The following is a 1,582-nucleotide window of genomic DNA, read 5'->3' on the forward strand; positions in this document are numbered from 1 at the left end:
CAATCTATCGCTCCATCAATATCTACTCTTTATCCATTTCTTCTATCTATCAGACCTTTCATTCAGTCTATCTATATCTGTATCAGTTATCTTTACTATATCAACCCCTTTTTTTAACTATTTTTCTATCAATTTTCCCTCCCGATAGATAAACCCTCTAAATTATTGTATATAATTCACTGAAGTGATTTAAACGCGTATCATTTTCTCGTATTTTTTTTAATCAATTTCTTCCTCTCTCTCTACCTATTCCTCTATTTATTTATTTACTTCAGATCGTTTATTTTTGTATCATTTTCACTTATCGTTTTATCAGCCTCTTCCTCTCTATAAATTACTCTCAATTAACTTTATTTTTATATCAATTATCAATCCTAGTCTTTATCAAGCTTTTCCTCTCTACCCAATTCTTCTCTTTTTATCTAATTTTCTCCCTCGATCAATTTATCTTTCATTCATTCCCTATCTATCAGTTTATCAATCTCCGTATTAATTTCTCCTATCCTATATCCTTTTATCTATTCACCAATCCTTCTCAATTAATCTGTCTACGTCACTCTTCATGCAAATGATATTCAAATGATTCCGTGATAAATAATATTCAAATAATTTCCGTCCTTCAGCCCACTCTAGCCCAGCTCTTTATCAACTCTCTCTCAATTTTCCTCTCTTTATTCCCAAATCTCTTCTTCGCTATCCACTAATAAAATTATCCCCCCTCGCTTTACACGTAAATAATATTCAAACAGTTTCCCCTCTATATTCCTCCCCTCGACCGCCTCTCCTTCCCCCTCCTCCCCTCTCCTTCCCTCTCCTTCCCTCCCCTTCTTAACCCCCTCCTCCCCCTCTCCTACCCCTCTCCACACCCCTTCCCCCCATCCCTCCCCGCCCCCCCCCCCCATAAATCACTCCTGATTATTTTTTTACGAGCGCCGCCATAACAAAATAAAAATGTAGTAACGAGCCTATTTAACGAGCAGGACAGACCACACGGTAAACTCGCTTACAATTATGCCTGTTACGAAACGTTTATCTTGTATTAAGAAGTGTTTAAGTTGTGTTTTGTCTCCTTCCCACACTTAGAGAGCGTTAGTGCATACATTTCCTGTTCTGGCGACGGAAACTTAACTATAAAACGTTGATAATGCCGCCAGGTTTGTGTGTATGTGTGTGTGCTACACCTGTGTCTGTCGCTTCGAAGGGGGTGTGGGGGTGGGGGTGGGGGTGGTGGAGAGTGTGGTGGGGTATGTCGTGTGAGGGGGGGTAGGGTGGGGGGTGTATTGGGGTATGTTCAGTGAGGAGGGGGTTGGGGTGGGGTAGGGGATGGGTGTGTTGGGGTATATCGAGTAAGAACGGGGTGGGGTGGAGGGTGGGTTATTGGGGTATGTCGGGTGAGGAGGGGGTGGAGGGGGCGACGCCGTGTGTCAAGATGACGGTGTCAGAGCTGTGTCACATGAAAGTTGACACAGCGGCTTGCTTTCCATAGAGTGTCAGCTTGAGGGTCGATTTGTTCCAAGGCATTTTACTTTGCTTTTGACTGGGGCACAGCTGATTGGCAGGTGGGCGTGGGCGTGAGGGAGAG

The sequence above is a fragment of the Penaeus monodon genome, chromosome 33, assembly GCF_015228065.2.
Source record: "Penaeus monodon isolate SGIC_2016 chromosome 33, NSTDA_Pmon_1, whole genome shotgun sequence".
NCBI lineage: Eukaryota > Metazoa > Arthropoda > Malacostraca > Decapoda > Penaeidae > Penaeus > Penaeus monodon.